The sequence below is a fragment of the Pinus tabuliformis genome, chromosome 1_2 (assembly GCF_031772625.1).
Source record: "Pinus tabuliformis cultivar Carrire ecotype Pingquan chromosome 1_2, CPIR1, whole genome shotgun sequence".
NCBI classification, from domain to species: domain Eukaryota; kingdom Viridiplantae; phylum Streptophyta; class Pinopsida; order Pinales; family Pinaceae; genus Pinus; species Pinus tabuliformis.
Window position 1 is genome coordinate 716,036,994 of NC_142298.1, and position 13,610 is coordinate 716,050,603.

Below are 13,610 nucleotides of genomic sequence, written 5' to 3' on the forward strand. Positions count from 1 at the left end.
CAAAATGTGCAAAAAATCCTGATGCGTAGCGCGCCTGAGCCCTACGCGTAGCGCGCCTTTCCACCTGATTTTGGGGCACTTCCCGGCATCCAAATTTAGCTCAGGTTGGCTTGTTGGAAAGCCCTAGATGTCTACTTTCCAACCCAAGTGGAATTTTCCAATTTGGTGTCCATTTGCCCCTCCAAAAGTTCATTCTCCCAAGGCTGCTACCTGTGTGTCCAAAAAGGGGCAGTGAGGTCATTTTTTGCATGTTTTTTGACCTTTTGGGGACCCAAACCTTGATGAAATGCCTTGGCAGTGGCTGAGCAGATGTATTTCATCATGACAAATCCAAAAATGCAAACCTTTCATGATTTGGACCTCCCCATCTTCAGGGTAGCGCGCGGCGCGCTACGCGTTGAGCCCAAAAACCTGTTTTTACATACAAATTTCAAAATTGCCAAAATTTTTCCCAAATTTTTTGAAATTTGGGCTGGGGTCCCCAATCAAGTATTATGCTCAGTCAAAGAGGCTTCGGCCAAAATTTGGAGTGGATCGAGCCTTTTCCACCGTTTTAGTGCCTTGCTCAATCGCCTCTTAAGGATCTTAATTTTTGCTTTGCAAACATGCATGCGGGCCTAGTAATGATTCTTCATGTGCCGAAGCAAGTCTTTGTCTCTATTGGCCTTCGCCAACAACCCCTCCAAGTGTCGGTTGACCTTCTCAAGCACAAATTGCAACGCAACAGGTGTCAAATCACCCGGTCTTTTACGGGCCAACCTACGGTCTTCACGGATTCGTTGCAGCTCTATAAGTGTGTGCTCGTCCTCTAACTGTTTATTGTGCTGCTCTAGATACCTGATATATGAAGCTGTCTCATCATGACTAGTAACAAAACCTGATGGCTCACCGGAAGGCCTCTCCTCATGCTTGGGCTTCTTGCCCTTATCCTGTACCTACGGTGCTGCTGTCGAAAGAGAGGCCCCTTCCGCATGAGGTGGAGATAACACTCGCTGTGCTGATGAAGTCAACGAGACCCCTTCCACCCCGGGTGGAGATAGTACTCGTCGTGCAGATGCAAATAAGGCCCTGTGTCCTCGCTGATATGTCACACATGCTGGAGCGCTGACATGCTCTATCTCAGGAATGCCAAACTGATGTGAAGGCCCTCCCTCATCATGAACAATCTCAGGAGGTGGCTGTGGCGCTGTGAAAAGGTCACGAGAAATAAAATCCTCCCAAGTAATGCCCTGCTATGCCAACTGATGCATCACTATGATTTTGATCAATGCATAATGATAGATGCTTTTATGCTGATGTGCTGGGCTCTTCCTTCGTACTAAAGGCACCATTCTCTCTATGTTGCGACACATGAAAAATGGAATATTCATCATACGTACCCTTGTGAAATGCATCAACAAACGGACATGGTACGCGTAGAGACGTGAGAATCTGCCCTCACAACTGAAATATCGAATGATGAGTTTCATCAATGGCGCATACTCATCCCTTAGGAATCTGAAAGGAAAAACTACAGTCAAGTGTCTCATACATCCGGGCTTGATATATGGCTCATAGTGAAATCTGTCTAACTACTGGCGTTTACTCCATTCCTCCCCTACATTTGGTATTCCAGTGGCCTGAGCAATAGTCTCGGGTGACAAGGTGAAATTCACTCCGGCAAGGTTTACAAGACCATCCTGCAAATGTAGAACAAATAAACGGATTAGTTCCCGATGATGCTGGATTTGTGAGATCCGCTCCCAATATGCAAAACATGATTGATACCGAAAACAGTCCATTGCAAGTGGACAAGCTTGCAATTGAGCCAAAGAGGTAGGCTCCTCCCTGACATGCCGACCACCTTTGCCACCTTTGTGATACCTTCTTGCCTCTGGTGTAGAATCACTATCATAATCCTGCTCATAAGCTGACTCGGTCTCTGACATGTTCTTTAAAACCAAGGTAGCTGGAATATATATGCTAATATACAACTGTGTGCAAAATTGACTGTGAACTTTTTCTTTTTCTCAAAATGCTGTGCTTTGCTTGAGTTAGGAGAGGAGTTGAATACTTGCTGGCGAATTTCTGGGCAGACTTCCCAACGCGTAGCGCGCCTCACCCAACACGTAGCACGCCCCTGGTGCGTAGCGCACGAGTAAATTTACACTGAGAAAAGTGGGCTGATGCGTAGCGCGCCCTGGAAACGCCCCGATTTGCCCACAAATTTGTAAAATCGCCTTAAAACATTGTTCTTTGCTCTTGGGATGTAGAATGGTTTGGTTATGAGGAGAAATGTCTTTATATAGACTCCCCTTTGATTTTTGCTTGACCAAAACCCCTTTTCTAATGTTTGGTTTTTTGACACTTTTTTAGATTAATAGGCTCTGACTTTTTGGTTTTCTCTTTAAAAAAAATGGTTGAAATAATGATTTTCTCTGATAATTTTTTGCATGGATAGCTCTAATATGCTCTGGCAAAGGAGACCAAGGCTGCGCTTGAACATTTGGAGAACTTGAAAATTTTGACAATTTTTACAAAAATGAGATGGTGACTTATCTTCAAAACAGAGTTTTGAAGAGAAGTCCTTATTCAGCTGTACAATGACGAAAATTATTGAAGTGATGATCTATCAAAGACATCCCTCTGGCCTGCTGGTCTTCTAAGACTTTTCAAGACAAAATTGACTCAACCCTAGACCTAAGACCTCAAAATTTAAAACATGATTGTAAATGACCTTTGAAGACTTATTTTAATAAACAGGCCTGAACCAGTAGTGCCAAGCACGAGGGGAATAAGTGATACAACCCGCTCCATCAGAGTTATGGCATGCCTAACGAAATGCAACTGATCAAAACTAATGGGACACCTAATCATGAAATGCAAAAGAGCTTTGATCTCTGATGGAGGGATAACTAGACCGACTCTAACAAAAGCATCAGGGCTACAAGAATTTTTTGCCTGCCCCAATGCCCTTTTTGAAAAGTACTAACTCGGGCATTTTTATAAGACATAAGCATCGGGGTAGCATACTTTTTAGGCACCAATGTTGTTTTCATTCAACACCCCAATGGATGGTATCGTAGATTGTATTAGTCGATGCATTTTTTTTATTAAAGCACTGGTGCTTTTATAAAGTTAACACATCAGTGCTCCAAATGTTTGTTTATAGTCCCAATGTTTTTATTTAAATTTACAACACTGGTGTGATTTGTCTAGTATGCACACCACTAAGAAAACATTTGTTAAAAATTTAAGTTTCCCCAAAAAATTTAGTTGTGAGGAAGTTTTGTTATTAGCTCCTCTAAAACATTCGCTACCACAAACAAATGTTGTAGCGGAGGTTTTTTTGACAATTTTTTCCAATTTTGTAACACTAAAAATCTATGTTATAACCTTTGCTAGAAGGTATTTTCCTTGTAGTGTGATGTCATAGGAAGTGTCATGGAGTGGCAAAGATCAGTGGTGTGCAGGAAAATTGATGAATTTGATGTTTAATGGAGCATTATATTTAGATCAATTTTTATTGTCTAGATAATCTTCGGCAAAATCACATGATCAATCTTTTGTCGACGCGTTTCGAACCAACCAGTGTGGTTCATCGTCAGGACAAGTTGAAGAATTGATCTGGCTTAGCTGATTAAATAGAGTGTGCAGAGACTCCAACGGTTATATTACAACGGCTAAATTTGACTTGAGGATCAAAGTCAAACCACTGATTTTATTATTAATAGAAGTTAATTTAATAATATAATAAATTTATTGTTTTAAATATAATGGTCATTATATCTTCGAATTTATTAAATAACCTATATTTATTATTAACCCTAAATTATTTAAATATAAATAAATAGTATTAAATTACTTATTATAGTTAGAATTTAGTTACAATAGGTAACTTGGTATTTATTTAATAATAATTGTTTAAATTAAAGGGTCCAATGGTAACTAAATAATGGTAAACTAAACAAAATGGTCATTAATAAAATTATAACTACATATAACCTATATTTATTATTATTCCCAAATAATTTAAATACAATAAATAGTATTAAGTTACTATTATTATAAAGTTACAATAGGTAACTATGTATTTATTTAATAATAATTATTAGAATTAAGGGTCAAATAAATCATTTTTATTAATTATCTAAATGGCCTATTTGAAACTAAAATACTAAGTTCATACAATAGTTTAGTTTATTAATAATCTATATTTTCTTAATAATTTATAATTCTAATATTATAAATCATTATTATGTAAATCAAAGTACAAAAAATAGTATATCCATTAACTTAATATTATATCATATATTTCTAATAATTTCTTGTTTATCATTACACCTCTTATAGTTAATTTAGTAATTTATGTTCATTAAACAATCAATATTTATTATTAAATTTTTTTAAAAATTAACTATGTTATTACTTATAAGTTTTAAAAAGGGGGATCTTTATTAATTCAATATATAGGAAATCAGTTAAAGGAAATAACAAGGGGTAGAAGCATTAAAAATCGATGCAAAATCTAACTTTAATCTACCCCCTGGGATAAGGTTAATACCATAATTAGCCTGAAATTACTTAATATCATAATACTCCTCATGCACCCCATGACAAACCCGCCAAAAACAGAACTTGAGGCAAGGGACGACAGAAACCCTAAGACTTAACAAAAGGGGAATGAGGAGGCTAGGAAGCCAAGGCTGGGACCCAGCAACTGCTAATCTTCCAGCCATCATCCCTATTAAGATTGTTCGGCCTTTTCTCAATCTCCAGGGCCTCTCTAAATTTGCGATGGTGAAACTGCGCAACTTTGGCAATGACTTGAGCATCTTCTATACAGACATGATGCAAAGTCTTCCCTGCATGCTCAGCTAGGGCTGAGGACTTGGTCCTACCATGTCTTAAGTCAGCCGCATGCTCACTAATCCTTTGATTGATAGAGCGACCAGTCTCACCAATATAAGGGGTCCCACAGGAACAGGGAATGACATAGACGCCCTTCATGTCCTTAGGGTCAATCGGGTCTTTCACAGACCTGAGGGAGCTACGGATAGTGCGGAGAGGTCTAAAAGTTGCGGGCACATCGTACTTCCTCAGAACCCTCGCAATCCTATCTGTGGTCCCTTGGATGTAAGGAAGGTTCACACCCAGGTTATGGTCTTTAGGGACTCTTCGGATTGAAGGCTCCTTCTTGGCCCTGAAGAAGGATTTTTGACCTAGGTGCCTATTGTAACCATTCTTCTCAAAGACATCTAGGAGATGAGCCTTTTCTGCTTAGGTGTAATGATAAACAAGAAATTATTAGAAATATATGATATAATATTAAGTTAATGGATATACTATTTTTTGTACTTTGATTTACATAATAATGATTTATAATATTAGAATTATAAATTATTAAGAAAATATAGATTATTAATAAACTAAACTATTGTATGAACTTAGTATTTTAGTTTCAAATAGGCCATTTAGATAATTAATAAAAATGATTTATTTGACCCTTAATTCTAATAATTATTATTAAATAAATACATAGTTACCTATTGTAACTTTATAATAATAGTAACTTAATACTATTTATTGTATTTAAATTATTTGGGAATAATAATAAATATAGGTTATATGTAGTTATAATTTTATTAATGACCATTTTGTTTAGTTTACCATTATTTAGTTACCATTGGACCCTTTAATTTAAACAATTATTATTAAATAAATACCAAGTTACCTATTGTAACTAAATTCTAAGTATAATAAGTAATTTAATACTATTTATTTATATTTAAATAATTTAGGGTTAATAATAAATATAGGTTATTTAATAAATTCGAAGATATAATGACCATTATATTTAAAACAATAAATTTATTATATTATTAAATTAACTTCTATTAATAATAAAATCAGTGGTTTGACTTTGATCCTCAGGTCAAATTTAGCCGTTGTAATATAACCGTTGGAGTCTCTGCACACTCTATTTAATCAGCTAAGCCAGATCAGTTCTTCAACTTGTCCTGACGATGAACCACACTGGTTGGTTCGAAACGCGTCGACAAAAGATTGATCATGTGATTTTGCCGAAGATTATCTAGACAATGTTATGGATCACAGAAGTCTAAATTCCTTAATCAATTTTTATCTTATATAATAAACTCAAATGCTCCTAAAAATTGCTCAGATGGATATAACACAACAAATCATTTCTAATGATATATTGAAGTCTGAAAAATACCTCCTAAATCAAATGATATGACCAATCAAAGTATTTAGGTGAAAAAATCAATAGGAAATGCTCCAGGCTTAGGTGGATGCATAGTCAACATCCAAGTGGCACATAGTCAGTCTAGGCCCCATGGCACAACCATTCACAGGTGGAAGACATGTTAGCAAAGGTGTAATTTGGATGGGACCGAGAGCCTACGATGGGAACTTTTCTTGTTATCTGCTACCGTATTCCACATCTTGCTTCAGACCGATGGAAGAGTTACAAGCCAAGTACAGTGCCCCGATACTAGCAGGTGGACCTCACAACGACGATTATCCCATTTTATAATGACCTTGGCATTTAAATTTTTATAAAGGGAATCCATTGAAAAATAAAGGTTTGTACCCCCTTCCTCCATATAATGATGTGGGCGTATGACAATGTGGACAAATGGCAGGAAGACATGGTGCCATATTATTGGATAACATAGATGATGTGGAGCCATGGTGGCATGATGACATTAGAATAGGGTGATGTGGCACTTTCATAGGAGGACACGTGGCATGCATATTCTCCATTTTCATGTGGAAAAGTGGGCCAAAACCAGGTGATGCATGGCACCATTCAAAGTAGGACATGCAAAGGATGATACATGTGGCATGCATAGAGAGAAAGGGCAGATGAAGGTTGGGACAGATAAATTTATGTTAATTATAGGAAAATATTTCTGTTCCAAACCCGCAACATACCAAGGCAAGAATTAAGCGTCGAAGTTAAGAGCCTGGTAGATGGAAATAGGAGTATGTCAATTACTGCCAATATTCATGACCCATATTGGGACTTGGAGTCAATGTTAAGTGTTCCCATTGTTTAACATTCAATCAGACTTCAAATGACACACCCAAATATGTGTTTTATGTGGCTTTGTAGTGTTATGCAACTGAGCGTTCATGGTGATTAAGCAACTTGGGCCTACAAATGCTAATGTAAAGCATTAAGGACATATGTGCTTAGGCCTTTAGGCCATGTGTTTAACGTCAATACTTTAGGCTTAATACAAAGAGATGTGGGCATATGTTGTGGGTTTGGTTGTTTATAAAAATTGTCCCAACCTACAGTCTTGATTCGAGGCTCAAGGCTTAAGGGGCCAAACCATTCCATAGTCATGATTTTGGCGACATGTGAAGTATTTGGAAGAGTTGGCCAGAGTTGGTAGTTCTCAATAGTTTAGAAGAAGAGGACATGAACAAGTGGACAAATATTTAGTGGCATGCACAATTTAGAGGTATATTTGGAAAATATGCTAAATCTAGTAGTTCGCTGAAGTTGGAACTGCAGCTAGAACCTTTGCTAAACCCTGTATTGTTCTAGAATTGAAAAAATTAGCAGCTTAACTAAGTTTCTCACCTCAATTCAGAAAATAAGAGGATGAATATCATTAGTACACATAAATATAACTCAACAGAAGTGGAATATAAGTTAAAATAAGAATTCATGCGTAATTAGAGCTAAACTGAACTGAGAAAAAATCCAAACTTATTAGCTCGAATTATTTATAAGAATAATTGAATAAGCAAGAATGTTGTTGTTGGTGAATCGATTAGAGGATTAGAGATCTAAGAAGTTTTGTATAAAGCATTGAAGGTGATTTATAGTGATTGCATGAGGTGATATTGTTCGTTTTATAAGAAAGAGGCCTTCATGATTTGCGTTTGAAAATGTTATGAAAGATGAATCCAAAAGGTCCAACAAGTTGGAGCTTTCATTCTAGGGGTTGATGCTCCTTTTAGTCGTAGCTGATAAATCAAGGGTTGCAAATCCTTTTAGTAGCAGTTGATAAATGAAGGAGTAGGAGCTTCCTTTTAGTGGTAGCTAATAAATGAGGGGTTGTAGCTCCTTTTAGTAGTAGTTCATAAATTGGGGATTAGAAACTTCATTTTAGTAGTAGTTGATAAATTGGGGAGTAGAAGCTTCTTTTTAGTAGTAGTTGATAAATCAGGGAATGGTAGCTTCCTTCAAGTGGAATCCTAAGAAACTTGCAAGTAGAAGCTTGCAACAGATTGAAGTAATAAAAGTAATAGCTTATAAATTGCATCATAATACAAAAATTTTGGTAGTTTTCCCAATTGGGTTTCTAAGTAAAATTTTGTTTTCTGATTTATGAATTGGTATGTTTATATTTATTGTTGAAGCTTTATGATTGTGAAAGAAAATTTTAAATTCTCATAATATTGATTCACCCACCCTCTTAGTATTGTATTGGTTTCTAACAAATAACATAATAGAAGACACAAGCGTGGATCAAACAACTTCTCAAGGAACAAGTATAAAAATATTTAGGTGTTAAAGACATCAATTTAATCATAATATTTCACAAACATGCATATATTCTGGAATATACATTCTGCTTAACCTTTAAGAATAGAATCAATACACACTAAATGTGTACAGATGAACTTATCAATTGTGAATAAGGCTTACACTAGAGATTAGTTATCTCTAAGACTTAAATCTTGTTGGAAACTAGAGAATGGTGTCACGTTGTCCTCTCAACTATAGGTAGTTACTTGTTCAGTCTAGTAACTCACCACCCCCATGTCTAGTCCAGAGTCTAAGAGCTAGAGATTTCAAGGTGATTGACCAGTTGAGCTAAGGGAGTGGAATCACTTGCAGGTGTTTTAACAACTAGGGACAAGTACAAGTGGTTTTTTAGCCACAATAAGAACCCATGGTTTATTGCTCCTGACAAGCACTAGTGACTCACTATGCAAGTGGTTTTTCAACTGGAGACAAGCATAGTTGTTTATAAGTCGTAGCAAGAACCAGTGGTTTGTTAGTCCTTAGAAAGCACCCATTACTTTAATTCAACCTCCCTCTGCGCTTAGGTTTGGTGATAGTAAACAAAACCCGAGAAAAATGGACAACAACAGTCTAGAGTGATGGATACTCCCCATGGATTGTTCATTGCGCTTGATATTTTCATTAGGAATTCTCCTTCAATACCAAAAATTGAACCCCATGTTCCTGTCATTTAGTGTATTTGTGGTTGTTTTGCTATGCCCCAAGTAGGGCCGAGAAGATCGTCACTCCCCTCCTCATACTACCTTCATTTGCAAGTTACCACTTTGATTTACAAGAAGGGAAAAACAGTTATGGAGTGGCACTACCATTGCATTGATGGCCGGTCTAATCAAAGCACCCATTTACTAACTATCAGGTCTAGCATTAATTTTTTTTAATGAGTTGGGTATGGTGGTTCACACCATAACCCGCCCCCTCAAACTCTGGCTTGTGTCCCTTCTCCTCAAATTTCATTAATAAAAGAAAATTTAATTTAATTAACTATTAACATTGTAATTTAACTAATTATATTAATTAAATATACTAATGCGTAGTTAATTAATTAATATTATAACTATTTAATTATTAATATTATAATTACAAATTAATTGTTAATTACAACATTAAAAGTTTAATTAATTGGTTTTAATTAAAGCATTAATCTATCATTAATGTATCTCAAGCATGAATATATGCCTATTTTAACTTTGGCATTAATTAGAGTGTTGAAACATGATTAATATTAAATGGAGTATTCACACAACTTGGAACCATGATTGCAATAAGAATGAATTTCACTAGCAATGATTTTTATTATATTAAAACAAAGTTTCACAATTAGATATTGCACTGAGATGCATGTTTATACAGTTCATAATTAACGGAGGGGTGTTACAAACCCCATCCCTTAAAGGAACATCGTCCTCAATGTTCCTACAAAATCGAAAAATACAACCAAACATTTGAGCTTTATAAAAATAGTTATTTTACATCAATTAAATATTAAACAAAGAAGGGTATAATGTTTTTATATCATCTTCTTGCTCTTGGGTTTCCTCATTAGGTCCAAAGTGCTTCATTTGCAACTTGACCTTCTCTATTACTCGGTTATAGAGTAGAGCCTGCTTGGTCCAAGATACAAGAAGGTTCGGGTTAGAACTCTCCCTTGGGCTCCACCTGTAACACATACCAATCGATCACATGATTAGAATCATGTAAATACTTTTTCAATAATGATATGTAGAATATATCACATGCCTTTATGGTGGGAGGCAAGGCTAGTCTATAATCCATTGGTACCACTCGCTCCAAGATATGAAATGGTTTGCAAAACCTAGATGCCAACTTAGCATATGATCCCAGTTTCAATGAGCTCCTCCTCTATTTAATTCAGAGTTACACGTGATCCCCCACTTGAAACTCTCTATAAATTCTCCATTGATTTGTGTAGATCTTTTTTCTTTCCTTGGATTCAGTTTCTTTCTGATACTAATGACCTCCTATTGCATCTCCTTTAACATATTAGGTCTAATATTTATCATGTTTACTGGGCCATCCTAGCTAATGGGCATATTACACTTGCTACCATACAGAGCCTCAAAGGGGCTTATCTTAAGTGATTGTTGATAGTCATTATTATATGCAAATTCAACTAAGGGAAGAAATTATTCCCACTTCTTTGGATGGTGCATAACATACATTCTCAACGTGTCCTCCAACACTGTGTTCACTCTCTTTGTTTTCCCATCAGTCTAGGGATGGTATGTTGTATTAAATTTTATATAAGTTCCAAATATATCAAATAGTTATTTCCAAAAGTTGGATGTGAATTTAACATCCTGGTCTAAGATTATCTTCTTTGGTATGTCATGCAGCTTAAATATTTCTTTCATGAAGACATGTGCAATATCAATGCCATTGTGGGTGGACTTAACAAGTATGAAGTGAGCTACCTTGCTCATCTTTTTAACCTCCACCATGATTGCATCATTCTTTCATGGTGTCTTTGGCAGTCCTATGATGAAGTCCATAGATATAACTTCCCACTTCCACTCTGCGATAGGAATTGGCTGTAGTAGTCCAACTAGATGCCTACGTTTTACCTTGACTTACTGATACTCCATACACTTGGAAATGTACTCTATGACTTCATTTTTCGTAGCCAACCAATATTACATCTTCTTGATAGTGGTAATAATTTTCTAATATCCAGGATGACCTAAATATGGTCTTTTATGAAACTCATCCAATATGAGATTTATCAAGTCATCCACATAGGGTATATACCATCAGTCTTTGAACTTTAGCATCCCATCATCTGTGAGTGTGTAGTTCTTACTCAAAGGTCCATTTGGCTCTTTTTGTAAACAATCTTGTACATACTAGCAATGCTCATCTTATACCAAGCATTCCTTAATATTTTCCCTAATGCCAAGTGGTTTACTTGTAGACTTATTCTAACTACATCAGCCACCATGTTCTCCTTACCCTTTATGTACTTGATCTCAATGTCAAATTCACTAATGAGGGCTACCATTTGGCATGTCTTGCATTCAATTTAGGTTGGTTGAATAAATATTTTATTCCCACATGGTTTGACATCAACACAAACTTTTTCCTGATCAAGTAATGTCTCCACATTTTCAATGGATGAATGATTGTTGCAAGTTCTAAGTTGTGGGTGACATAATTTATTTTCTTCTCATTTAACTTTCTTGATTCATAGAAAATTACATGTCCCTCTTGCATTAGTACTATGCCAAATCCTTCTTTAAAAATAATTTGTGCAAACTAGGAAGTCTTTCTCCAGATTGGTAATTATTAAGATGGGTGCATGTTGTTGGCATTATGATTCTGGTATGGCTCTATGTTACAGGTGTTGTACTTGATGGCAACTCTCTTAAGTGCCAATGCTCTGTTCAAGCTCTCAAAATGTTGGAAAATAATAGGTACGCAGGTACACCATACAAAAGTTGCGGACCCGCAGGAATATCATAGATAAAGTGCGTACATAACCGCAGGTTACCCGTTCATGAGGTGCGGACCCTAGTTCACTCACTTCAAGGCAGAGAAGCACGCTCACATGGGGTTTCTTATGTTTGGCCCGTGGTATTTAGCCCGTCGTTCTTGATTCTATGGTTTTGGCCCGTGGTATAGGATCTAATTTAGCCCCGGTTTGGATCCCTTGTATTGGTTATTGATGGTTTTGTCCCATGGTGTGAATAAGGGCTTGACTATAAATAGGGAAGGAGATCACTTGGCTAAGGCATCTTTTGCAAATTGAATATCTTAAGATCTGAAATAATGGGTTATCGGTTTAAAAGCTTGATCTATATAAAAGTGAAGTTGAAAGTGAATCTATGAAGCGTGATCTCTCGGGCGCATGATCAGATCTGGGCATCTGACTATCTGTGGCACACTAGTGGACTGCCAATTTGGCCCTAATCAGAGGTACGTAGGTAATTAACTGTGCAAGTGCGTGGGTACGCACAGCAGAAGAAGGCGCAGTGCGTGGGTACGCAGAGCGATAGAGGTTCAGGTGCGGAGGCACAGTGAAAGTACGCGGCGCTACAGAAGCTGCAGGTACATAGATACGCGGCGTGACAGAAGCCGCGGGTGCGGAGCTACAGTAGAGGTACGCGGCGCGATAGAAGCCGCAGGTGCGGAGCTACAATATATGTACGCGGCGCCACAGAAGGTGCAGGTGAGTAGATACGCAGTGCAACAGAAGGCTCTCTGCGGGTATACGCAGGGGAGCAGAAGGTGAAGTGCGAAGCCACGCAGGCCAGATAAAGAAAAACTGCGGATCTGTCTTAAGACTTTTGTTGGCTGAATTTTTCTGTTGATAAGGTGTTCTGGGTTTAGTTTACTGTTACTGTTGATTTGGTTACTGCAGTTGACTGTGTGATTTACATGTACTTGATGATCATTTGATGTTCATGGATCCAGTTTGAAAATTTATGAAAAGTGGTCCTTGAAAGAAAAGAAGTAGGGGGTTGTAGCTCCCTTCCAGGAGAGACTGGAAAACGAGAGAGAGTTGTAGCTCTCTGCAGGTTGCAGCCTGCGTACTGGTAAAGGACTGCACCAGTACAAAACCATTGTAAAAGGAGTTTCTAAATTTGAAAGAAGATAGAGACATATTGCAGTAGGTGGTTTTCACGCACATTGGGTTTCCACCTTATATCTGGTGTTCTTTGGTGTGACTATCTGTTTTTTTCTTGTTCATGCTCATTATTTTATGGTACTGACATGCAAAAATAATTCAAAGTATAAATAAGGAAGATTTATTAAAAGAACTTGATAATACTGATTCACCCCCCCTCTCAGTATTATTTCCAACAATTGGTATCAGAGCAGGTCCTTCAGAGAAGCTTGATCGCTTGAAGGAAGATCACTCATCATGAGAAACTATGAGAGGGAAGCATCAATCAGGCCACCAATTTTTGATGGGACAAACTTCAATTATTGGAAGGTAAGAGTTACTGCCTATCTTCAATCTCTTGGTACAGAAGTTTGGGATATCATAGATACAGGCTACACTTTTCCTTCAGCTACTCCTACAGATTCGGCCGAAAAGAAG